Source organism: Eretmochelys imbricata, chromosome 6, assembly GCF_965152235.1.
Source record: "Eretmochelys imbricata isolate rEreImb1 chromosome 6, rEreImb1.hap1, whole genome shotgun sequence".
NCBI classification, from domain to species: Eukaryota; Metazoa; Chordata; order Testudines; family Cheloniidae; genus Eretmochelys; species Eretmochelys imbricata.
In genome coordinates, this window is record NC_135577.1 from 87,970,030 (window position 1) to 87,997,364 (window position 27,335).

Consider the following 27,335-nt stretch of genomic DNA (forward strand, 5'->3'; position numbering starts at 1 on the left):
TTATTGTTTTTACATGTGTCTGTCTGGCTTTAAGCAACAATCAAACATTTTTTTACAGTTCTTTTTTTGTGCTGTCCCTAATTCATTTTGCTTGGGTTTTTTTGGTAGAAAATAAGTGCAGATCACCATATAAATGGTATGAGGCGGTGTCTAGAAATTGTATAGTAGTTAGGGGATCCTTTTAAAAATATGCTATTACTACAAAAGATAACAAAATATAGCAAATAAATTACAAACACAGCCCAGATCTAGAAAACATTTACTCATATGAGTCGTCCTTGCATGAGTAAGGATTTGCGAGATTGGACCCAAATGGGAACCCACATAGGAAACCTTTAGAGCTTTGTAAATTAATTTTTTGACTGAAAAAATTACAGAAAAGATTGGGCTCAACTCAGAGAGTAATTTTACAGGATCTTTTTTAAAAAAAACAACGTGTCCCACATGTCCTGATTTGTTCTTTAAACAAATCCCTCAAATCAAGATGATCAACACCACAAGTGGTCTCTATTGTGTGTTTATATAAATTAGCGGCATCTCTCATTAAAAGAGAATTTTAGAGTAACTGAACCTGAGATCACCCATGATTAACTTCATATTGATAGGCGCTACAATAAAGTACAGAGATTACAGTATATATGAAACACTGGTAAACCGTATTCCTCACAAGACAGAAAATGTCTCACTTGTTAATGTTTTGTTTAGAAAGGGTAATATTTGTATTTTGTTTCAAAGTGTTTGGTTGCTCTTATATTAACTATAGTGACAATTATCTTTGTATTAAAACGTATTTTCATTTACTGTAATATACAATATGTAATCCTTGGAATTAATATGTGTTGATGTAGTCTAAACGTTCAAAAGTGACTAGTGATTTTGGATGCCTTTATTTTCAGGTGCCCAAACTGAGTTGCTTTAAAGGAGCGGTTCTTACATTTTTGTACTGGTGACCCCTTTCAAATAGCAAGCCTCTGAGTGCGACCCCGCCCTCACCTTATCAATTAAACACTTTTTTATATATTTAACACGAATATAAATGCTGGAGGCAAAGCGTGGTTTGGGGTGAAAGCTGACAGCTCGTGACCCCCCCCCCCATGTAATAACCTCGTGACTATCTGAGGGGTCCTAACCCCCAGTTTGAGAATGCCTGCTTTAAAGTATTTAGATTTTCAGAATTGGTGAAAACCTGTGCTCTGAAGCTGAGGCTGCTTTCAGATATCTCAAGGTGGGTACCCAGAAACTGAGGTACCCAAAATAACTGATCACTTTGGGAAAATGTCATAATATTTATTCCCCCAGTGTGCAAACATCTTTGCTACTATCAAAGCTAATTATCAATGTGACTTCGGAGACTGATTGCAATGCTGGAATATGACTGACTGGTTGGGCCACTTGGGAGACGTCCTACCCATGTATATATCCCCCTTAAAAATACAGTATTATATCACCTGTCTGATCTTCACATCAATCATTTCTGTAAGTAGTATCTATACACCTACTATGTAAATGAGATGGATGCAGGGAGATAAGGATAAATCCTGTTCTGTGTGACATTGCTATACCAGATGGGCAAAGAGGGCATAAAAAGCTTCTTTTCCTTCCTTAAGGCCTGATCAAAAGTGCATTGAAGACTACTGAAAAACCCCCATTGACTTCAATGGCTTTGAATCTGATCCATAAGCAACTAGGCAGGATCTCTACATAGCATTTGAGAGCACCAGGAATAAGGGAAGATTAATACCCCAGCCCACTTTCCATTTCCACAATGTGGTATGGTCTGTATTATAGAGCCCTCTCTCCCCCACAGTAATTGTTCGCTAGGGGAAAATGCTATTCTTGTTCATAAGAGTGGCAGAATGAGCTCTGCAACATGTCTTCCCCAGCCAGCTGAGAGGAATCTTGCCCTGGCCTGTAGAATTTTCTAACAGAGAGGTTTCAGAGTGGTAGCTGTGTTAGTCTGTGTTAGCAAAAAGAAAAGGAGTACTTGTGGCACCTTAGAGACTAACACATTTATTTGGGCATAAGCTTTCGTGGGCTAAAGCCCACTTCACCAGATGCATGCAGTGGAAAATACAGTAGGAAGAATATATATACACAGAGAACATGAAAAAATGGGGGTTGCCATACCAACTCTAATGATACTAATCAATTAAGGTGGGCTATTATCAGCAGGAGAAAAAAAAATGCTTGCAATGATAATCAGGATGGCCCATTTCAAACAGTTGACAAAGAGATGTGAGTAACAGTAGGGGGAAAATTAGCATGGGGAAATAGTTTTTAGTTTGTGTAATGATTCATCCACTTCCAGTCTTTATTCAAGCCTAATTTAATGGTGTCCAGTTTGCAAATGAATTCCATTTCTGCAGTTTCTCGTTGGAGTCTGTTTGTGAAGTTTTTTTGTTGAAGAACTGTGACTTTTAAGTCTGTAATTGAGTGTCCAGGGAGGTTGAAGTGTTCTCTGACTGGTTTTTGAATGTTATAATTCTTGATGTCTGATTTGTGTCCATTTATTCTTTTACATAGAGACTGTCCAGTTTGGCCAATGTACATGGCAGAGGGGCATTGCTGGCACATGATGGCATATATCACATTGGTCGATGTGCAGGTGAACAAGCTTCTGATAATGTGGCTGATGTGATTAGGTCCTATGATGGTGTCCCTTGAATAGATATGTGGACGCAGTTGGCAATGGGCTTTGTTGCAAGCATAGGTTCCTGGGTTAGTGTTTTTGTTGTGTGGCGTGTGGTTGCTGGAGAGTATTTTCTTCAGGTTGGGGGGCTGTCTGTAAGCGAGGAATGGCCCGTCTCCCAAGATCTGTGAGAGTGAGGGATCGTCCTTCAGGGCAGATTGTAGATCTTTGATGATGCGCTGGAGAGGTTTTATTTGGGGGCTGAAGGTGACAGCTAGTGGCGTTCTGTTACTTTCTTTTTTGGGCCTGTCCTATAATAGGTGACTTCTGGGTACTCTTCTGGCTCTGTCAATCTGTTTCTTCACTTCAGCAGGTAGGTACTGTAGTTGTAAGAACGCTGGATAGAGATCTTGTAGGTGTTTGTCTCTGTTTGAGGGGTTGGAGCAAATGTGGTTGTATCTTAGAGCTTGGCTGTAGACAATGGATCGTGTGGTGTGGTCTGGATGAAAGCTGGAGGCATGTAGGTAAGTATAGCGGTCAGTAGGTTTCCGGTATAGGGTGGTGTTTATGTGACCATCACTTATTAGCACTGTAGTGTCCAGGAAGTGGATCTCTTGTGTGGACTGGTCCAGGCTGAGGTTGATGGTGGGATGGAAATTGTTGAAATCATAGTGGAATTCCTCAAGGGCTTCTTTTCCATGGATCCAGATGAAGAAGATGTCATCAGTGTAGCGCAAGTAGAGTAGGGGGTTTGGGGACGAGAGCTGAGGAAGCATTGTTCTAAGTCAGCCACAAAAATGTTGGCATACTGTGGGGCCATGCGGGTACCCATAGCAGTACTGCTGACTTGAAGGTATATATTGTCCCCAAATGTGAAATAGTTGTGGGTGAGGACAAAGTTACAAAGTTCAGCCGTCAGGTTTGCCGTGACATTATCAGGGATACTGGTCCTGTCTGTGACATCAACTCTGAAATCATAATCAAAAAGGCTGACAAAGGAGGTGCTGTCATCATGAATAGGTCGGAATATGAACAAGAAGCTGTTAGGCAGCTCTCTAACACCACATTCTACAGGCCATTACCCTCTGATCCCACTAAGGGTTACCAAAAGAAACTACAATATCTGCTCAAGAAACTCCCTGAAAAAGCACAAGAACAAATCTGCACAGACACACCCCTAGAACCCCAACCAGGGGTATTCTGTCTGCTACCCAAGATCCATAAACCTAGAAATCCTGGATGCCCCATTATCTCAGGCATTGGCACCCTGACAGCAGGATTGTCTGGCTATGTAGATTTTCTCCTCAGGCCTTATGCTACCCGCAGTCCTAGCTATCCTCGAGACACCACTGACTTCCTGAGGAAACTACAATCCATTGGTGATCTTCCAGAAAACACCATCCTGGCCACTATGGATGTAAAAGCCCTCTAAACCAACATTCCACACAAACTTGGACTACAAGCCTTCAGGAACAGTATCCCTTAATTGATTAGTCTCATTAGAGTTGGTATGGCAACCCCCATTTTTTCATGTTCTCTGTATATTTATCTTCCCACTGTATTTTCCACTGCATGCATCTGATGAAGTGAGCTGTAGCTCACGGAAGCTTATGCTCAAATACATTTGTTAGTCTCTAAGGTGCCACAAGTACTCCTTCTTCTAACAGAGAGCTGACTGGAGATCATCTTTTCCCCCCTCTCACAGCAGTGGCCAGCTTTAGATTAAGCCCATTGTGAAAATACAATTTTCCAGTATTTTTTTTAAAGGCACATTATACGCTTTAGTAACAAAGACTGTTTAAAAGCTATTGGGGATTTTGATTAATTGTTTTAAACAGGAGGCGTAAAAGGAGTAAGAAAAATGAACATTCAAGAAAACAAAACTAGAAAAAGTCCCCCAAATGAAGCATATGTGTCAGGCTGCAATAACTAACTTTTTCAACTAGCAGGCCATTCTGCTAGAATTATGATCACATTATCCCCAGTGTAGGAAAGCATGCTCACTTACATGTACTGCGGCTTTAAAGCACATACATACACAAGCCGTCTGGGAAAGCTTAAAAGTAATTGTCTTCACTGGCACACAGCAGACCCAGCTTTAATTCCTGGTCTGAGGACAGTTGGGACAACAGAGATACGAACTGCCATTCATTATACAGTTGATCTTGATTAAAATAAAGATTGTAGTCCTTCTAATTAAAATGCTGTGAATATTCTTCTGTTTCTTACTTTTAAAGTGAGAATAGTCACTATTAGGTAAAAGCTTATTTTACGAATAATAAGTAATGTCAGAGCTATGTTGTCATAATTAGGATTTAATTGGATGCCTATACAGTATTTCATAATTCATGAATATTTTATTTTCCTCCATACGTAATGAACTGTTCATATATCAACAAAAATACAGCTATCTGGGATTTTTGCAGGATATATGTATGTAGCACAGGCTCACACCCCATATATATGGAGGTGGTATCCAGGTGAAAAATTAAAGAGGAATTTGATATTCATGACTGCATCACCTGCCCACTAATCCATCTCCCTGGGAGATATTCTATCGTTCCAACCCTCCTGAGCAATTTCAAACACCTGCCAGTAATAAATATTAATCTAACAGAGATATATTTCCTTTTCCCTCCCCCACTTCCATGTAGTTTTTCCACAAAAATCACCCATGCTAGAATCCCAAGATGAGCAAAACTGAGTTCTGAGCTAGTAACAATCGCTCACTGCTGTATTATCCAATCTAGATTTTTAAAGTTAGTACTGGACATATGCCTCAGTGCTGACTATTTAAATACTTTGCACTTTAATCTGAGTGTAAAAGTAGCAACTGTTTAAAATGGGGCAGTGTGGTTTTTAACCTTTATATAACTTAAAACTGACCATGATGATCTTGTTCAAACAGTCACATGATGTGAATCATTCACTTCTTTTGTTGGATGGGAAATGGTTTTCCTGTCCCATAAGAATTTTCCAGATTTTGAAAACATTTCCCATCCAGACTTAATCCAAAAAGTCAAAATCACAACATTTTTTGGTGAATTGATAATCCAAAGAAAATTTCAGATCAAATCAATGTTTGGTTTTGATAATTTCAAAAATGTTTCATATTGATTTCAATATTTTAACCTTTTAAAAAATTGTTTAGTATAAATTAATTAAAATTGCAAAACAAAAAAATCATTTGAAACCAAACAATGAAACTTCATTTAGAAAATATCAAAACTGGACATTCTGAGAATTTTGAAACTTTCTTTTAAAAAAAAAATTGAATTGGGAGATTTGTCAAAACCAACCTTTTCCCATGAACAATTTCAGTTTTAACAAATCAGCATTTTCAGTTTCTGACCAGGAAATTGTTATTATGAGAAGTTCTTAACCTTAAAAAGCATTCGGAGATTCAGAGTTCCTATTATGGAAAAAAATGAATTTCATATCACCACACAAGAAGCACAGGAGAGTGCTCTGACTATTAAAGGCCTTTCATGTAAGCACAGAACATACAGGGACTTCGACTAAAGATCACAATTAGAATCACAAAAGAAAAGGAATAGCAACTGTGAAACATATGACATGTACAGTCCATTCAGTTCCTTAGCAAGACCTTAAAATAAACATGTTCTTGCGCCTTGGCCACAATGGGCATGTCTTGACCAATGAAAGCAAGGTTCCCGTTACAGTCAATGAGAATTTGGAGGAAAGAGAAACAGAATCAGGCTCACTATCTATAAACCAAACTTCAGAGAGAATATGATTTGGACAGTATGAATAATACATTTCAACACTTAGCATAAATAGTTTGGGATAATCTTGCTCATGTTGAATACTATCCTACATTATGAGTACATCCACTGAAGTCAATAGGACTTCTTGTGGAGTAAGGAACTGCTTAGCCTGAACAAAGGTATCCCAATCTGGCCCTAATATCTTACATTATCAGTAACAAATAACAAGTGCATCATTTTATGATGGAGTTTGCTACACATTAAAGCTCTAATCCTGCAATGTCTGAGTAATTCAGCCATAAGAGTGGTCCCACTGAATTCAAGTGGCTGAACCATCAGAAGCAGTATGATTTAGTGGACAGGGCACTGGACTTGGCATTAGAAGATCTAGGTTCTATTCCTAGATGTGTGTGTGTGTTACTTCACTTCTTTATCCATCAGTTTTCCCTCCCACCTTTAGTCTGTCTTGTTTATTTAGCTTGTAACTTCAGGACAGGGTTTGTCTCTGCTATGTGTTGGTGTAGCACCCATCACAATGCATCTTGGTTTGGGCCTCTGGTTGTTACTACAATACAAATAAAAAATAATAATCAGAGCCTAAAATAGGTCACAAAAAACCCTACCTACACCCAGCTTGAGCAATGCAAGATAGCTGTTTTGTTTGTTCCTCTAATTTCTTTTGTCTTCTTAAGAATCCATATCTCCTATGGCAGTGAAACAGATACTGGTATCCAGAAACTCATAAAAACGTAAAACTTTTTAGATTATAAAATGTAATGTATGAAAACCATTAATAAGGCTATTATTTATTCAAGGCTAAAAAAAAAAGGCTTTGAATTATGAAATAAATGTCACTCCTTTCCCAAAATTCTAAATACTTGGAAAATGGTCTGGTTTAAGCTTGTTAAAAGTTTAGAAGAAAAAACAATGTAACCTAAAAAATACAATCCAAAACACAACATTATATCCCTGTATTTTATGATGATGTGGGTTGATGTTAAGGCATTACTAAAATAGCTGAATCGGAATCCTGTTTTTATGGCACACAGTAATACTTAGAGATTTTAATGAATTTAATTAGGACCAATAGCTACAGTAATACACAAAGTAGTATTAATTAATCCTTACAAATCCTCTGTATTGCAGAACACGTACAAAAGAAATAAAACTACAATATTTATTAGAAGTAGCTACTGATCATTCATTTTTCTTGAGACACCATTAAAATCAAAGGTAGAAATGAAAATAGTATAAAGGAAAAAGTCTAGAAAAATTTAAATCCTTAAAATCTTTAAGTCATTATGAAGTCACAAAGCCAAGTGGGGATTGAGATCATTAAGAAAGAACAGTGAAAAATCCCAACTGTTCATACAAAATAAAAGAATGAATACAACATATGTAAAACCTATATGTTTTTGCATCCAGGGAGCACTGTTTCAATTATTGCTCTTCTGTCTGATTAGCAAACTGCTCACTAGTAAGAACAGTAAAGGGCTGGAAAGCATGATTTGTGCAATTTATCATACTGACTTTCAAGAAAAACATGATGTCAGAATCTTGATTGTAGGTGGTCTTTGAAGGCAATATGTCGATTTCATATAACACAGATTCAATTTTAAATATATGTAGAAACAGATAATAAATATGCAAAGCACAAACCACAATACATTACTGATGTACATAGATATGTAACCAGCACAAATTCCTCAAAATTAAAGGTTAAATTGCTCCCAGAGGAAGCATTGTCTAGCCAGTCCCACAGTCATATAATCACATGAGAGACCCAAAGGCAGTTCAAAGCCATCAGGAGACCAGCCAGTGAGATCCACCATACTGCTAGTAGCCCATTTTTCCACAGAAAAGAATCTGTTCCCTTTAAAAAAAATTCTAATCTGTATTGCTATAAATGCCAAATTTAAGCTGAAAGATGAGGTGGCACATCATCATAGATAGAGCTGGCAGACACCTATAAAGGTCTAGCACCTTTGTCAATGAGGGATTGTTTCCTATTGTCCTAATCTTTCATTACACATGGGACATTATTGCACTTTGTTGATATTACTAGGTGAAAGATTTTCCTAATTCTCAGCTCATGTATTTCATCTCATCACTTTACTTATCAATATCTTAAAAATTCTTCTCCCTCCTTGGTGTTCAGATCTTAAAAAGACTGATTTCTTTACTCACATGCATTGCTTAACCATAGGGCTGATTGCAATGGGGTTGCTTGTATAAGGACAGCAGGATTTGGGCCATGGTGGGTATTTTTCAGGCACTTGAAACAGTTTGGGTAGTTTAAGCCTATACTAAGACTGTTTCTCCATTAGTCTTATCAGGATTGATGTGGAGTGAATGGGAACATTTTCTGTGCAATTGCAAGGTTTGCTAGACACTGTTTGGGGGAAGGAAATATATTTGGTGGTAACAGTGGTATATGCTGACTGACCATACACAGTATGAGTTTATCTAACCCACTGTCTATTCCTGAGGTAAATCTGTACAATAGTTATAGTGCAAGAGGTCAAGTACAGAAGGACTCCATTCCAGTTGTGACAAATTGCTCCCTAAGATGTGCAAACACACTGAAAAGGAAATTCCACAAAACATGTACTGGAGTTCCAAAAGTTTCTTTAGTGGCTTTGCATTCAACTTGGCATAGAAGCTTCACTCTTCTTTGCCAGATTGTTTTTCACCAGTACTCAGAAAAACGTTGCTCCCAGACATTTTTTCCTCCTCTGCCATCCTATTCACTTACTTCGCCATACATTCAATGCACCACTCTTTCCATCTCACATGGGCCTCTTAAAACACCTACTCCTCTCATAAGGAGCCATTACTGGGGTTCATTATAAAAGTAATATTTTCTTAAGAATTAGCCTAAATGTGAATATTTGTCCATTAATACAGTAAATGCCAAGGTATATTAAAATGTGATAACTGAAACCGTAAACACACAAAAAGAAAAGGAGTACTTGTGGCACCTTAGAGACTTTATTTGAGCATAAGCTTTTGTGAGCTACAGCTCAGTAACTGATGAGGTAAAGAAGCTAATAATTTATTCCCTTTCCAGGCACTTATTTCAGCATAGACCCAATATTATGTATTCGCATATAATTTCAACTATGTCTAGAAAAAACTTTCAGCTGACAAATATGATTTAAAAGGGACTTTCACAAAGGCACTAGGGATAAGGGCCCTCAATTCCCATGAACTTTAATGACAGTTGAAGATACTCAAACTCTCTATCTTTCAAGCTGTTTAGGTAGTTGAAATGCACTCATCACTGTGGTAGCGGAGTATTAACAAACTTATATAAAGATACAAGCAGTACTTGTGAGAAGTAGGCAAGCCCACATTATCCTCACTGGATGGAAAGGCAGAGTATGAGATGTTATGTGGCGTTCCCCAGTAGCTCCTAGTCCTGCATTCACACCACCACAATAGGCTCTTGTTAACTTTATCAGGTTTTTTGTACACCTCACAGAAGTGCCATTCTTCATTCATATTTCTGACAGTTCATCCAAAAATGACTAGAGAAGTTATCATCCATTACATTTGTTCCACAATATTTAGGGCACAAAAAGTTCTAATCATCATAAAAACATATTGCCAGTTCCACCTCCTTTTCCAAAAAAATGTGACACGATACTTAGCAGCTTAATGAGCACACCGCATGTATATCAAAATTACCTTAAAATAATTAAGATTCAGCTCTCTTTTCATCTTTGAGGAAATTAAAAGGAAATTATGTGAATTTTTTACTCCCAGGTTCCCAGTTTTGCATGTATAATTTAGAAGTCAAAAAATTGGCCATATATATTTTGCACACTGAACTGTATGAAGAAAAAAATAGTTTTCAAATACATTATATTATATTTATGTGAAAAAATAATTACAAGTCCATACTTAAATATTCTAGGTTAGATCAGATTGGCGAACACCAGTTTCAAGGAAAAAATATTTCTCTCTCTTGTTCATATGTTCTAGCTACCAGTCCTTACAACATTGAATTAGCTTGCTGTAATGAAATAGGCTCATTTGAACAAGCTGCTATAAACACCCCTGCTGCTCCAATTCCTTCACTGACTTCCATTCTAATACTGGGGATAGCCACTAGCTGGGAATTGAAGGAATACAGTATTTTTCAGCCACATCCATTCCTGCCCTATATACCAGGAGCTGCAAGTGTGGATGCAAAGGGAACTGCTTTCTACAAATAATTTAAATACTTGAGCTGTATGAATATAAGGGTCAAATCATCATTATAGCACAATAGATAATACAGTAATCGGGCCATACAAATTCATAGATTATAGAGCAATAGCCTACAAAATGCAGTTTAATATAGATATTGTAATGGGATTCCCCATCCCCACTAGCTGGGTTGTACATAGTTTTGGCATATTTTGGGGGATGCCACCACCTGTTGCCAGCTCTAGGGAAGATAAGCACTTTTGTGTGAAGGCTCTGGCTGCATTAAAGTTTGTTGAAGTTTTTTATTTTCAACAATGTGGCCTTCACCATTCATTTGGATAGCCTGATGCTAGAGTATTATTAGTTAAAAGAAAAAGGGAAAGTATTTATTTTTGTCGCCTTATAACTAAAAATGGCTGAACAACTTGTTATACAGATTCAAAACAAATATTCCGAGGTGAGAACTGTACCAGATTTTAGCCTGCTGTGATGTGATATATGGCAGAGTTGTAAATCCTTGCCTATGTTTGGTTGCTGTCCAAGTAGAAATTGATCTCATGCCTTGTCTTTTTTTGAAGGGTGGAGGTGGGGGTGGGGGTGGGGAATAATCCCAATGTCTTGGCCAACATTTCCTCTCTTAATAAAAAAGGACCTAAATATGTCCAAAGCTGTGTGAGAGCCTATTGCTCAGCTCAAGCTGGGTGCCACATTTGCCTACCCAGCGTACTACCAATAGCTAGCATGTTGCTTTGTAAAAGACTTTGGGATCTCTGAGATTTGAAAAATAGTATATAAAACCAAATATTGTGTATATAAATCTATAAAATGGCTTTTTTTGAACATTTGCAGTTTTGTGTTCATAGGGCCCCTGACATATAAATTGTAAAAATAAAAGTTAAAGGTATGTTCACATTCCCAGTTCCTTATAGAAGTGGATTGCTAAAGTTGTTTCCAATAGTTTGTCAGTGTTCATTGTAATGGATAAAAATAAATGGTGATTATTACAAAACAATGAGCCACATTTCAAATAATCCACCCAATCCGTGGTAAGGATTTTAGGCCTCCTGTTTTTTATTTGTGTGCAAACAGCTGTATTTCATTTTTCAGCTTCTTTGTTTTCCAAAGCTTTTTCTTTTTTTCAACTTCTTGTCAGATAAAATACAGTTGGTATCATGGCCAACACACTAGTAAAATTAGGGGGGGGAAGTCCTTTAGTTGAGGTTTTGTTAAAAAAAAGAATCTAGAGAAAATAACAATAGTTGAAACAAAACTGCTTTTGAAAATTGTTGCTAAACACTGGTTACTGCAAAATTGCTCCAGTCAATATTGAATAATACATTACTACTGCTACCTAGATAGTCTGTGATATAACATGACAAATACATACAGACTTGGTACCTTGAAAAACAAAAGTCCCCAGCTTCCTAATTTTGACTGTACTTCATTACTTCCATGGGGAAAAGTTTGGATTTTTTTTTTTAAAATACAGCAGAGCTGGGAAAGAATGAACACTGGAAGAACTCCAATTACTTTCCATGTGCTTCTTAAAAAGTAAAAATAATGACATATATGATATTTCTTTAAAGGTTTATTTCCCCTTTTGAGATTTACCTTAGAGTTTATTGCTCTATAAAGATCTGGATAGCATTTCATCTGTAGGACAATGAGTAAGGACTTGACTGGTTGGAAAACAACATTTCTGTTTCATGAAAAATTCTGAGATTTGGAATTTGTTTTCATTCCAATTCAGAACAAAACTGAGTCTTTTTGAAATATTTTGCAAAAGTAAGACACAGACACTACAGAACAGCCCAGTCAATCTCTCCTTTGGAGTTGTTCCATTGTCCAGCTATACCAAAAAGATAGGAGACATTTGATATAGATTTAATCAGGCCGCAACTTTATTATTAGATGTCTGGGACTACCCGGCAGATGAAAGTGTATAGTGTAGGTAACCCCATGTTTATTCCATAATTACCTGGGGGGCTTCTGCCAGCTCCCTCTTTTTTTCCATCCAGGTTCCCCCCCCCACGACAATTCACTGCTGGGAACTTACTATGCATCCCCCCTCCCCCTCATAGGAGGATTAAGGTGGGCTATAAGAAAGGGGGGTTGGCTCCCTGCTGTAACCATCATAGGAGTCCGCACCTCCCCCCTTTAACAAATCTGTCCTTTTTAAGTCCATTTCCAAACCATTTATCTGGTCATTGTATACCTTCCCTATGGAGTATCTTCACTGGACCTTCACTGTCACATACTTACCTAATGAGTTGCGACATATAGCCTATTGCATGAACAGAGCCCTTCCTGAGCCTGCTGTGAGGAAAGCGAAAAAACCCCAACTGCACCTACGTCAATCTGGTGGTAAGGGAAAAATTCCTTCTTAGCCCCCCTAAAAAGGGGCGGCTAGTGTAATGCCCACAGCAGGTCTTGTCCAAACCTGATATTTCACTACCTAAAGGGGAGGGAGGGTGGGTGCTACCTCAGCCTGCTCTGTGTAAAAGGGGGCTTCATGCACAGAGCTGCCCCCTTTAAACCTTTCTGCCCATCCAGTTCCCAAGCGATGGGTCAGTTTTGCCAGGTTGGCCCCAGTCTCCTTTTGCAGCAGTTTTCCTCCCCCACAGGCCACCAGCCAAAAAGCACGGTTTCCTTCATTCGGCCAGCCAGCCAAATTCCCCACCCTGCCCCTTAAAGGTGTGGTGCGGTCATTTTGCATAAATAAATTAATATTCATTGGTCAGAGAGAGCTATAGTCCTAATCACTAGGCTATTGGCTATTCTGGGGTGGGTTTCTTTCTCACCAGAAATTCCACCATGGCCCCAAGAATCCTTCCTTAGAAAAGTTTAGTCAAAACAAATATCTTTTCACAAAAAGTTTTAGTTTTGATGAATCAGCATTTTTGACAAAAAAAAGTTTCATAAAAAACTCCCAACCAACCCCCAGCTCTTCCAGAGAAAAGAGTCTAAATCTACTTTGAGCTCCAAATTAAAATGAGTTTGGTGTTCTCAATTTAGTCCTAAGGGGACAACATTTTATTTCAGAAGATTACGGCACATGGGCATGACCCAATCAGTGCTCAGCAAACAGGAAACTCATTTGCAGGTGCTCTGCATGTGGAGCGCTTGCTGTAGCAAGCTTATACTTTAGTATTACTTTAGCAATTCTGGAAAGGTGCAAGAAATGGATGCTTGGAAGATTTACATACTTCATATTCCGAAGGGGGTTCTGGCAGGTCAGATAACTGGGAGTGTGGGAGGTTCATACTGCAACGTCTGTACACAGATATATCTGCCTTCTGCACTTCTTTTTAAAGGAATTCAGTTCCCATTACTGGAGAATATTTTTTGAAGAAAAGAAAAAATTTAAAAAGTAAATATTTAAACACTATGGGCCAAATTCAGTCTTCAAATGCATGCACATATAGCTCCCACTGACTTTAACAGGAGACCTGCCCACACATCCATAAGCAGAACTAGAACATAGGTTTTAAACACAGAGCTTCATCATTTTCATTAGAGAAAATTCAGTAAAAAAGTAATTTTTTTCAAATCTCACATCTCGGATATGGCCCGAGCTGACCTCGAATTCCATTGGACATTTTGCTACAGAAATGCAAAATGTACTTGTTCAAAATTGTTTATGTAAAATTGATTTTTTCTTTAATACTGAAATTTGGTCCATCTGTTGAGAAAACAAAATATTCTGAATATATACAAAGAATGGAACGGCTTTATTCCACTGGCTATATCCTGTGGTAGATGCATTTTCATCAGTATGTTTGTCTTGCAGACAAAATGAATATCAGATGGTGGTTTTGAAAAAGGGCAGACTAAGATGAGGTGATTAGTTTCAAAAACAGATTTTTATTCTTGATAAATTATTACCAAATACAATCATCTGTTGATTGAGGATATAAAACAGATTGGTCATACTATAACCCACAGGTTAAACGAAAAACGGAAATAATAAGTTTACTTAACATGGTCTTGCATTAAAGTTCCCAGCAGTGAACCTCTAAGGCAAATAATTAGATTTTCAATTTAAAGATATACATTTGTTAAACCAGACATTTCTTGAGGTCATCTATTTCTCTGTTGGCCACTATACTGCCTTTATATAAAGAAGCTATTTCCACGTAGAACTCATGATTACTATGCCTTGTGTGATATAATTATCAACCAGAATTGCCTTTGCTGTTTTATTTAATTATAGTCTGTTCTCTGTTACACGTGCTGATTATTTGTGAAGACTATTGATGAATCCACTAGCCCTACAAAGAAATTGTAGAAAAGTATCACAGACTAAAAGAAAGCCATTGCTACAGGGGTAGGAACAACAGAAGAAGAGAAGAACTTTGATTTATTAAAAGCAGCTATTAAAAATATACATCTAGTATCCCTTACTAAGTGATGGCATAATGAATACAGCCTATTTATTATGAAAGTATTTGTACTAGTGACAATTGACTTCCTTTCTCTTTAAGGCAACTAAAGCTCTTCTGTGCTTACCTTCAAGTTAGAAGAAAGAAATGGAAAGAAATGGCCTTTACCTGGGAAAAACTCACCTGGGCTTAAATAGGAATGTTGCTTATGTTAGGAGCCAGAAAGACTTGAATTGTTTGCTACGATCAATAGTTATTTGCTTTTTCATAGTAAGTATATTTTGTCATTTGCATTATATTCCATAATATAGGAAAGGAGTACTTGTGGCACCTTAGAGACTAATAAATTTATTTGAGCATAAGCTTTCGTGAGCTACAGCTCACTTCATCAGATGCATTCAATGGAAAATACAGTGGGGAGATTTATATACATAGAGAACATGAAACAATGGGTGTTACCATACACACTGTAACGAGAGTGATCACTTAAGGTGAGCTATTACCAGCAGGAGGGGGAGGGAACCTTTTGTAGTGATAATCAAGGTGGGCCATTTCCAGCAGTTGACAAGAACGTCTGAGGAACAGTGGGGTTGGGGGGCAGAATAAACAAGGGAAAATAGTTTTACTTTGTGTAATGACCCATCCACTCCCAGTCTCTATTCAAGCCTAAGTTAATTGTATCCAGTTTGCAAATTAATTCCAATTCAGCAGTCTCTCCTTGGAGTCTGTTTTTGAAGGTTTTTTGTTGAAGAATTGCAACTTTTAGGTCTGTAATCGAGTGACCAAAGAGATTGAAGTGTTCTCCAACTGGTTTTTGAATGTTATAATTCTTGACTTCTGATTTGTGTCCATTTATTCTTTTATGTAGAGACTGTCCAGTTTGACCAATGTACATGGCAGAGGGGCATTGCTGGCACACGATGGCATATATCACATTGGTAGATGTGCAGGTGAACGAGCCTCTGATAGTGTGGCTGATGTGATTAGGTCCTATGATGATGTCCCCTGAATAGATATGTGGACACAGTTGGCAACAGGCATTGTTGCAAGGATAGGTTCCTGGGTTAGCGGTTCTGTTGTGTGATGTGTGGTTGCTGGAAAGCATTTGCTTCAGGTTGGGGGGCTGTCTGTTAGCGAGGTCTGGCCCGTCTCCCAAGATCTGTGAGAGTGATGGGTCGTCCTTCAGGATAGGTTGTAGATCCTTGATGATGCGTTGGAGAGGTTTTAGTTGGGGGCTGAAGGTGATGGCTAGTGGCGTTCTCTGGCAAACATATTCTCTTTACAATTACAGATTCTTCTGTGGAGATCACAGATCTGTATATAAACATTCAGAGTTCAGTAACAGATTTCTTAAAATGTTATTTTGCAGACTTTAGGCAGATACAAGGAAAAATCATTATGAAAGTTCAAATTACAGTACAACACAGTGGGAAGTTTTTGGAACCAAAGCTATTAAAATATTAGAAGTTTATTAGCCATCCATTCTATTAATAGAAAACAGAGTCTACAGACTGCAAATATTTTGTTGTAAATCAAAATTTCTCAGGTCTTTGTTTTTCTTGTCTTATTTCTTCTCATATTTTAGAAATGATAGCCTGATCTATAAGAAACAACTGTTTACTCCTGTTTCAGATAATTTTTGAGATTTTCGATTACCAGAAAATACCACACCTTTCTGACTTCAAGTTGTTATCACCAGGATCTCTCTTCTCTCAAAATTCTGCAGAGCACACATTAAGGCTATTAGACAGTGCAAGGGCACTTCTGTATTCTGGAGTAGCTAGGCCTCTTTAATTTGGGAGATCCAAAAGTACTCTCAATGCCACTTGTATTTTCACTTTTCTTATGTTCAGGTTGAGGTTTAAAATCCTTTGCTTTGGATCACTCCCACAAATATGGATAAAATGTTAGGCTTATTCCAGACTCTCCAGCCATCACTCAAACACATCTTCATAGATTTCCATTAACTTGTAGGGTGTCAGGTCCACTGAAATAGTCACTGAAAATGACATGCATCCGATGAAGTGGGTATTCACCCATGAAAGCTTATGTTCCAATATGTCTGTTAGTCTATAAGGTGCCACAGAACTCTTTGTCACTTAAAATGTTTCTCTCTATCTCTCAAACCCAAAATACCAACAAACAACCTGTAACTCTTCTAACACTTTGGTAGCTATTTCAATTGGAACTATGCGAATAAAAACAATCTTTGGGAAAAGGATAATTTTTACCGATATTATTAGCTTGTCCCATTTTATTCAATCATTCTACTTTTTTCAATAGAGACATGTAACATGAATTGCAGAATTTTTCCAGATGGGAGGTAATATGGACACTTACAAGCTTTATCAAGGTTTTTGCCAAATGGAATATAAGTTTTTTCTTGCACTGACTTTTAGGTATCTTGGTTTATTCCAAACGCTATTACTTGGGATTTGATATAATTGACTCTAAAGCCCTGAGATTTTTCTGAATGCCATCATTTGTTTCAGAAGACATGAGGCTCTGAGGTAAGGCAATCTGCAATCATCATTAGAACATCATGCACATTACATTAGTTCATTTTTTTCTCCCAAACCATCTGTACTGATTCCCAAGGTAGTGCTATTTGTTTCTGATCTTTTTGTGCAGGAGGATGGAAGCATTCCTGCTAAACGTTTAACTGAAGGGCAATTGAATGGAGCAAAAAGGAGGATCCATTTGCCTGAAGGTTTCTTATCTGGGTACACCATGATGGCCTTTCTGGGTTCCAGTGAGGACTAGAAACACTGAAAGGAGGTGTCCTGGTTTGGTGAAAGCAGAATAGGACTTTAAAAAAAAACAACAACCCTAGGAGAGGTGCTAAGGACCACCTTGTGGCTATGGGTGACCAAATATGAAGGACTATAGGACAGCAAAGAGAGAGCACACAAACATGGCTGCTATCTAGAAACTATCTTCACAGTAAAGAATTGCAAAGCTACCAAGCAGAGAATCTTGAAGAGAGGTTCACAAAACCTGAGGAGGACTGGGTTCAGCCTTCTAGAGACATTAGGGAGCTCACTGGACAGTGGAGAAAAGTGCCTTCAGGAAATGGGACAGCAGGGAAGATCTCACTGTTCCTTCATCTCCTGGACACTTAGCACAGAGAAAGCTAGGGGAATGGATTTAGCCCTAAAACCCCAGGTATTTCCTGTTAAGTGTTTGTCAGTTAGCTGGAAAACTGTCCTGAATCGTATGGGAAAAAAACCACATGCTACCAATAGACACAGAAAGAGCAGAAAAGAAGAGGGTGCTCTTAAGAGCATGAAACTTCTTCACTGTAATTGGTTAACATCCTGCCTATCAGAGCGGGTGAGCTGTTGCAGGGTGAACCACAGAGTAAAAATAATGCAGCCCGAAATCCAGCAGCAGAGTGGGGGCTATACAGTTTATTGCACAGAATGCAGAATGTATAACTACCTGCTCTGTGGACAGTTGGTGTATGTGTGCATTCAGTGCAAGTAACTCATGGTCATCAGAGACTGAGTGTGGGCTCTTAAGACCACAGTGGCTGAACTGGAGGAGCTGCGAGAGACAGAGAGGTACATAGACAAGACTTTCCGGGACACAGCAGAGCAGTCCCTCCCAAAGCCGGACAGCCTTTGGGCTGTTGAGAAGACGAAAGTCTTGAGGAAGGAGAACATCAAGCTGGAGTTCAGGGAAATGATCCCATAGTTGGAACCCTCCTTTCTGATGATATCATGGTATCCTCTCACACAGAGGATATTCTTCCAGGGGAGGATATCCCAGTGATTAGGAAGAGACATATAATAGTAATGAGGGACTTGATTATTATAAATATAGATAGTTGGGTATGTGATGTAGTGAATTCCCTGCCAGGTGTGAAAGTTGAGGACCTCTTGAGACATCTAGATAGACTTATGTGCAGTGCTGGGAAGGAGCCAATGGTCATGGTACATGTAAGTACCATTGACAAAAGGGAAAGTTATGATATGGGTTCTGGATGCCAAATTTAGGCTCCTAGGAAAGAGATTAAAGTCCAGAACATCCATGGTAGCATTCTCTGAAATGCTTCCAGTTCCAAGCACAGGGCCAGTTAAACAAGCAGAACTACAAGGTCTCAATGTGTGGATGAGTTGATGGTGCTCAGTGTATTTAAGTTTATTAAGAACTGGGGAACCTTTTGGAAAAGGAAAAGCCTATACAGGAAACATGGGCTCTACCTATTACAAAACAGAACCAGACTGCTGGCTTGTAAAATTAAAAAGGTCATAAAGGAGTTTTTTAAAATAAGGGATGCAGGAAAGCCAACAGATGCAGAGGAACACACTGTTTAGACAGAGACATCCCTTAGGGGAGGATTTATTAAAGGTGATATTCTATATCCTAATAAAGAGGAGAGGATAGAAGTTGATAAAATACAGGTAGGTACTGAAGAGAAAGAGTCAAATGAAAAAAGAGTCCTATTCTATTACATCACATGAAGGCAGACAACTAAATATTGACAAACTTTATAAGTGCTTGTATACAATGCGAGACATCTAAATACTAAAATGGGTGAACTTGAATGCCTGGTATTTAATGGTATTGATATAGGAGGCATCACAGAAATTTGGTGCAATGATGATAATCAATTGGACATAATAATACCAGCATACAAAATATATAGGAATAACAGAGTAGGTCGCGCTGGTGGGGGAGTGCCATTATGTGCGAAAGAAAGCATAGTCAAATATTGTAAAAATCGTAAATGAATTAAACAGTACCATAGAAACTCTATGAATAGAAATTCCATGCTTGAATAAATAAGACTATAGCAGTAGGAATATACTTCTGAGCACCAAACCAGGATGTTGATGGTGATTGTGAAATGCTCTGGGAGATTAAAGAGGCTACAAAAACAGAAACCCAATAAAAATGGTGGATTACAACTATCCTCATATTTATTGGGAACATGTCACCTCAGGATGGGGGTGCAGAGATAAAATTTCTAGACACCATTAATGACTGCTTCTTGGAGCAGCTAGTCCTTGAACCCACAAGGGGAGAGGCAATTCTTCATTTAGTACTAAGTGGCGCACATGATCTGGTCGAAGAGGTGACTATAGCTAAACCACTTGGTAATAGCAACCATAATCTAATTAAATTTAATCCTTGAAGAGGGGAAAATACCAAAGAAAACCATCATAGCAGAATTTAACTTCGAAAAGGGGAACTATACAAACATAATGAAGCTAATTAACAGGAACAGTCACAAGAGTGAAATGGCTGCAAGCTGCACGGAAACTCTTTAAAAACACCATAATAGAGGCTCAAACTATATATAAACCCCAAATTTAAAAAGTGGTAAAAGGACCAAAAAAAATGCCACCATGGCTAAACAGAGTAAAAGCGGTGGTTAGTGAAAAAGACGTCTTTAAAAAATTTGAAGTAAAATCCTACTGAGGAAAATAGAAAGTACATAAACTCCGGCAAGTCAAGTGTAAAAGTATAATTAGGCAGGCCAAAAGGGAATTTGAAGAACTATTAGCAAAAGACACAAAAACTAAGAGCAAACAAATTTTTAAGTGCATCAGAAGCAGGAAGCCTGCCAAACCATCGGGGGGGGGGGGTGACTGACTAATTAATTAATTATTGTAATGCCCTACTGAGGTATGTAAGTAATAGCCCCAGCTCATCAACATGTAACTCTAGCCCCTGTAATACATATGTGAGACCTACTTTTATCAAATATGAAAATGCCAGTTATGGACATCAAAATTACCAACTTATCTCCATCAGAACTTTTCAACCAGTGGGGCTGGCCTGGAAAAGAGTCATACCCATTTCCTGATTGTGTCATCATGTGCATAATTGCCAGGCCATTGCACCCAAGCATATCTGTGGTGTGAAAGAGTGTAGCATGTTGCAGTTTGTGGATAAAGCACCATTGCCATTCCCCAAAAGGGAGAGATAAGCCAGATAAATTGGGGGCAAGAAAATAAGACAGAGGGTGAATTTTGCCATTGACTTCAATGGGGCCAGGATTTCACCCAGAGGGGTTAGTTTTCATCATCCCTTTGGCCTTACAGGTGTACTTAGTTTTCTAAATCTATTACGTGTATTATGTAACATTTATACTAGGTAATGAAAGCATGAAACCAAACAAGCTGCTCAAGAGCCAGTTAATAACATCATAAAGAGCATGCTGGGAAACTTACAGAATTATTTTTAAAAGGATGCTAACTGCCCTCAAAAAGCAGAAAAGTACTTTTCAAAAGGTTAACGTTGTTTCAGAAAAAAGTCTTAACGTTTGCGGTATGCAGTGTTGTCGCAGCTGAGCCCGTGCCAAGATATTAGAGACACAAGGTGGGTGAGGTAATATCTTTTATTGCAGCAGTTCTCAACCAGGGGTCCGAGGCCTCCTGGGGGGGCTGAAAGCAGGTTTCAGGGGGTCCACCAAACAGGGCTGGAATTAGATTCACTAGGACCCAGTGCAGAAAGTCGAAGCCCTACCACCTGGGGCTGAAGCCAAAGCCTGAGCAATTTAGCTTTGCGGTGCCCCCTGTGGCACGGGGCTCTGGGCAAATGCCCTGCTGGCCTCCCCAGAATGCCAGCCCTGGCTTTTAGATGCAAAAAGTTAGTTGTTGTGGCAGAGGTGGGCCATGGAATTTTTATAGCATGTGGGGGAAGTGGGGGGGGGGGTTCAGAAAAAAAAAGGTTGAGAACCCCTGTTTTATTGGACCAACTTCTGTCGGTGAGAGGGACAAGCTTTTGAGCTACACAGAGCTCTTCCTCAGGTCCACGAAACATACTCAAAGTTTGCAGTCTGTAAGAAATTGTTGAAGAAAGGAAACTTTGCAATGGTTGAGGGGCTAATCTTACCATGCATTACTGAAGCTGCTGAAATGATGTCCCACACACATGCGCAAAAGAAAAAGAAATTGATATAGTGAAAATGTTACCAATCTCCAAGATTGCGGTCATATGCCAAATGGATGAAATAGGTCTTGTTGTTCAGTGTCAAGTGAGTGAAACACTACACACTGTAAAGTAATTTCCACTGCACCATGCTGAATCTCCTGATGTTGCTGTACTAGCAGAACTTATTGCTTTGTTTTTTGTTAATAAATTATAGTATTTTTATCATGCAGACCAATCCATTCAAATTTTCCCGGGAGCAAGGATTTAATTTTGATTTTTTTTTTAAAGGAAACCAAAAATCACTGGGAATGGCATTAGTTTATCTGTATTAATAGTGCGGAAGATGGGGGAGAGGAAAGAGAAAGGCCTTATCACTCATACTGAGACCGTCCATCCTCAAATATAGCGGGTTCATTACACTATGCACAAAAACTACTTGCAGAAAAGCAATTGCCTCTTCAATTAAGCACAGCATAATCAGATGCTGTAAAACTGGTACATTTTATCTATATACTTTGTGAGAAAATAGGGTATAAGAACCAGTTGCACCTTTTCCTTATTGATGGCTTTCACGAGGAAGTTTTGAGCTGGCCAGTTGAACTCAGAAATGAGTTATTCCTCTAAGAACATAAGAACGGCCATATTGGATCACACCAATAGTCCATCCAGCCCAATATCCTCTCTTCTGACAGGGGCTGGTACCAGATTCTTTCAGAAGGAGTGAACAGAACAGGACAATTTATTGAGCGATCCATTCACTGTCCAGTCCCAGCTTCTAGCAGTCAGAGGTTTAGTGACACCCAGAGCATCTTGATCAATAGCCATTGATCCTTCATAAAATTATCTAATTCTTTTTTGAACCCAGTTATACCTTTTGGCCTGCACAACATCCCCTAGCAACGAATTCCACAGGTTGACTATGTCTTGTGTGAAGTAGTACTTCTTTATATTTGTTTTAAAAATGCTGCCTCTGTACTTTTTCCAATTCTAATATATCTTTTTTGAAATGTGGTGACCAGAACTGCACACAGTATTCAAGGCATAGGCATACCATGGATTTATATAGTGGCATTATGAGATTTTTGTCTTATTTTATTTTCTCTCCCGTTCCTAACATTCTGTTAGCTTTTTGACTGTTCCTGGACATTGAGCAGATGTTTTCAGAGAACTATCCATAATAACTCCAAGATCTCTTTCTTGATTAGTAACAGCTAATTTAGAACTTATCATTTTGTATGTATAGCTAGGATTATGTTATTCAATGTGCATTACTTTGCATTTATCAACATTGAATTTTATCTGCCATTTTGTTTCCCAGTCACCCAGTTTTGTAACATACCTTTACAGCTCTTCACAGTCTGCTTTGGACTTAGTACTTTTGCAAATTCATATCAGAGTTCCTTCAGAACTCTTGAGTGAATACCATCTGACCCTGGTGAATTATTACTGTTTAATTTATCAGTTTGTTCCAAAACCTCTGCTATTGACATTTCAGTCCAGGATTGTTTTTCAGATTTGTTACCTAAAAGGAATGGCTCAGGTGTGGGAATCTCCTTGACAGTGAAGACTGATACAAAGAATTCATTTAGCTTTTCTGCAACAGCCTTGTCTTCCTTGAGTGCTCCTTTAACTCCTCAATTGTCCAGAGATTAAAAAAATGTAAAAAAAATTTTGCTCTTAGTTTTTGTGTCTTTTGCTAATAGCTCTTTAAATTCCCTTTTGGCCTGCCCAATTATAATTTTACCAGTCCCACTGGTTGAAAAGTTCTGATGTACATAAATTGGTAATTTTGATGTCCATAACTGGCATTTTCATATCTGATAAAAGTAGGTCTCACACATGTATTACAGGGGCTATAGTTACATTTCGATGTGCTGGGGCTAGTGCTTATGTACCTCAGTAGGGCATTACAACATTTAATTAATTAATTAATGCTTGGAAAGAGATTTGAAGCGGAGAAGTGTTATGTAAGTGCTACAATATTGATATTTAGTGCTTCACAGCTGCAAAGACAAGCAGCCAAGAGAGTCAGCACAAGTTAAAATGCTCCTCCTCCTGAAGAGGTGCTGACTTCACCCAGTATGCTGGAACACAAATAAGGAAGTAAACAGAGTACAGCCTTGCAGGGTGAGCTCCATAAGGAACCCATGCAATTCACATTTACCAAATGGAAAAGTGAAAATCAGAAAGCAGGGAAATGCTATTTTCAAGTTTTTAAGAATATTATAAACAATGGAGTGTAAAACCAAATTAAGAAACTATTTGAAGAGATGTACTTGGCAGTTTCCCTTTCCTTTGTCTGCCTTCCTAGTGGATGCATTTAGAATATTATAACAAAAAGCAGATTAAGACAACAGAAGCACTATTATAATAATAATCACCACCTTATCAGAAGTCATCTTGACTCTGCAGACTGAAACACTAGCTTCAGAAAAAAAGTACATTGCCAAAATTTATTTTACTTCCAAACCTGAGACCTAGAATTCTTTTTACTTCCTAGAGTGTCCAATTTGTTTCCATATTAGAACTAGTATGTTTACTGAACTTCCATGTTACATGTGCGATAGTGGGGTGTGTAACTAACTGGAAGAAACCCTATGGAATGTTCTGCTTTTCAGTGGCAGTGTTTGTCCTGTGGTGCCCCCCTGCAAAACTCAATTCCGGAGCCCCTATTAGAGTGGCCACCCATCACACTGGTTAGGGTATGCATCACTGCCTCACCATGCTGGGCATAGTTTGCATTTCACTTGTAACTGAGGCCCCATGTCGGGTGGCCCCCATGCCCCTCACCGCCTTGTGGCCCCCTGTGATTGCATGGGTTGCAGGTCCCTAACGCTGCCATTTGCTTTGGTGAGAGGGGATAGAATACATTGCACTAAGGGTGTCCAACCTATGGCCCACAGGCTGTACATGGCCCTCCAGAGAATTTCATAATGCCCATGGCCTGCTTCAACACAATATACTAACGGAGGATTCATTAGCATTTTGTTGTCATCTTTACATCATTTTATTTTACACTAGTGTGTAAACAGATAATACTGTACCCAGAAACAACCTATCTAAATACATATGAAACAAGCTGAACTTAAAATATAAATAAATACAGGTGACTTTAAATCTTATTAAAATATGTAGAATCTGTTTGGCCCACACAAGAGTCTGCTTAGGTATATGCGGCCCTCCTGGGTAATAAGGTTAGGCACCACTGCATTGCACTATAAGTACAACAATAATGATCTAGAGCAGTGGTTCCCAAACTTGTTCCACCACTTGTGCAGGTAAAGCCCCTGGCGGGCCGGGCCAGTTTGTTTACCTGTTGCGTCCGCAGGTTTGGCCAATCACAGCTCCCAGTGGCCGTGGTTCCCTGCTCCAGGCCAATGGGAGCTGCTGGAAGTGGCGCGGGCCAAGGGACATACTGGCCACCACTTCCAGCAGCTCCCATTGGCCTGGAGCAGCGAACCGTGGCCACTAGGAGCCACGATCAGCCGAACCTGCGGATGCGGTAAGTAAACAAACCGGCCTGCCCCGCCAGGGGCTTTCCCTGGACAAGCGGTGGAACAAGTTTGGGAACCACTGATCTAGAGATTCTGGTTATCATTACATATAATCTTGGAATCCATAACAGTCAAAAATATGTTCATACAACCCAAAGTAAAAACAATAACAGAATGTTTTACTTCTTTGTATTCTCCTACCAATAACACTTAATTCAAATAAAGACAGTTCACTAGGAATGCCACAGTGCAGTGGTCATTTCAATTTCATGGTAGATTATCAAAAGGCAAAAGAGGTCATGTCTTCTTGTTTAGGTTAAGGTTTGGGTTAGAGGTTGAATAAGGGTCAATGTTCAGGGTCATATTTGATAGCACCAAATTCTTGTGAAATTTCAGTTAAAGATGGTGGAAAGCTCATTATATTTGTTGATCTTTTGTGGTGATCTTGTAAGATTTTTGGCTGCATCCAAACTGAAATCAGAATGTAGACCCATTATGGTTTTGGGTTGAAAACCACAAGAGTAGGTTCAAATCTGAGCAGGTAAATTTGAACACTCCTATGATCCACGGAACTCTTAATGTCAAAGTGGTAGAGGGAATAAAGGGTGCATGAGGGTTACCAGAACACTTGGGATCTGGTACTTACATTCTGGTTCACCAAAAAGTATTATATGAGGTCTGTAATAAAAGCCTATGTCACACTGGTCATCAATAACATGCAAAACACATATATGGATATTGTGTACAAAGTTATGTATAGACACTGAAAAATTATGTTCATAGGGTCTGTATCTAGGATCTGGTCATTAGCAAAGGTGAAAAGCAGGTTTTCTTTCAGACAAGAAATGTTTATCTGTCTTTTTACATGTTAATTAAATATTTTAGGGTTTACAATGAGCCTCCACTCACAAGTGTGAGACAAATGCTAATGAAGGATTGTGAAATCTTCAAAGATAGGAAATTAACAGGAATAGGTGAACAGTAGCAGTTATCCTGTTTAGGGGTACCACAATGAAATTAAATGAATTTTGGAACTATATTTGGGTTACAGATGAACCACTAGGAACACATTCAATCTGTGAGCACAAGTGGTCAGTAGGCTTGATCTTATTGGAAGGGGTCTCAAACAAGCTAATTGAAAACACTGAGGAAAGACTTTTGGGTAAGTTTTCTTGTAGGAGATATCTAACAAGGTATTCTCCTAAGTTTAGTCTCTAGAAAGTGTGTTATGATTTTGTTTAATGTGTAACCATTTCTTTCCAATATTCTCTCACTATCACTTGAATTTCTGTTCTTTGGTAATGAACTTCTTCTTTTCACTATAAATATATCTAAGTGCTGTATGTTCAACAGAACTGTGTTCTTAGGTATAACTAGTAAGCTTCAGTACTCTGTTACCTTGGGAACAGCAGGCTTGGTAATTCTATTAGTGTTCAGTGGATACGGGGCTGGGCACTACAGGGAATCCTTGAAGGACTCTGGGGTTGGTGTATACCTATCACTAAACTGTACAGAGACAATGAGGCACGCAGAAGCCTAGAAGGTAGTTGCCAGAGGTTGGTGGTGTTAGGGAGCTGATGCACAGCAAGCACAGAGAAGAAAGACAGCTTCACAGTAAGGGCAGGTGATGATGAGATGATGCCTCACACTCTGGATACCCTTGGGAAGTGTCACAACCCCAACATTTAAAGTGGTTTGGATTCAAGGTTACAGTTTTGGCCCATCCGTTCAGTAAACATATTCACAACAGTGACTTGTCAACATCTGCAAACGGATTTTTCTTTTCTTTTTCTTAGTTTTCAGAGGGGGATGTAGAAATGGATTTGGGATTTCATTCTACCTGCATTGAAACTTCTACCTCTCATGAAAATAGCATTGACATAAAACTCAGCAGTAGCTCCCTAGCATGCTGAATGACTGTGACAGATCATGCATACAATTTTATAGCAGGCAGCAAACAAGACTGGGAATTCAGGGTTAAAAACTCAAGTAAAATTTTGTATTCTACAGTAATGAAAGTTGA

At 38.7% G+C, this 27,335-nt stretch overlaps 1 protein-coding gene across 14 annotated transcripts in view; it reads right to left on the minus strand.

The window, feature by feature from the left end:
• Nucleotides 1–27,335, minus strand: part of SLC25A21 (solute carrier family 25 member 21) — a 408,519-nt gene that overhangs the window by 267,933 nt on the left and 113,251 nt on the right. The window contains exon 2 of one of the 14 annotated variants that reach the window (XM_077819085.1): nt 13,758–13,882. The exons of 12 other annotated variants lie outside the window; for them this stretch is intronic. The gene's annotated coding sequence lies outside the window, so the exon portion shown is untranslated. Of the gene's footprint in view, nt 1–13,757; nt 13,883–27,335 lie in introns of those variants that run through there. One more of the 14 variants, XM_077819087.1, reaches the window with a different exon arrangement.